The sequence below is a fragment of the Pteropus vampyrus genome, unplaced genomic scaffold (genome assembly GCF_000151845.1).
Source record: "Pteropus vampyrus isolate Shadow unplaced genomic scaffold, Pvam_2.0 Scaffold67, whole genome shotgun sequence".
NCBI classification, from domain to species: domain Eukaryota; kingdom Metazoa; phylum Chordata; class Mammalia; order Chiroptera; family Pteropodidae; genus Pteropus; species Pteropus vampyrus.
In genome coordinates this window covers 950192-950478 of record NW_011888848.1, presented here as the reverse complement: position 1 = coordinate 950478, position 287 = coordinate 950192, and positions in this window count along the sequence as shown.

Here is a 287-nt window from a genome sequence, read left to right as displayed (position 1 = left end):
AAAGTGCTAAGGACAGTGCCCAGCACACAGCAAGTGCTCAATAATTGTTTTTGTTATTGACTCGCTTTGTTCCTGATTTACATTACGTAGGCTCCATAAATCAGTAAGTATTTTATTTGGGGTCTTTTCCAGCCTTAATTCTATCCCTGCATTGATGAGAGACTGGGAATTAAATGAATATATAGAAGCTGGCGTGTTTCTTACACCATATTTTACATGTAGAAGTCAGAGTTTGAAAAATGGGGGAAATTAACCAGTACAGGGCATGATGATATGAATGAATAAGT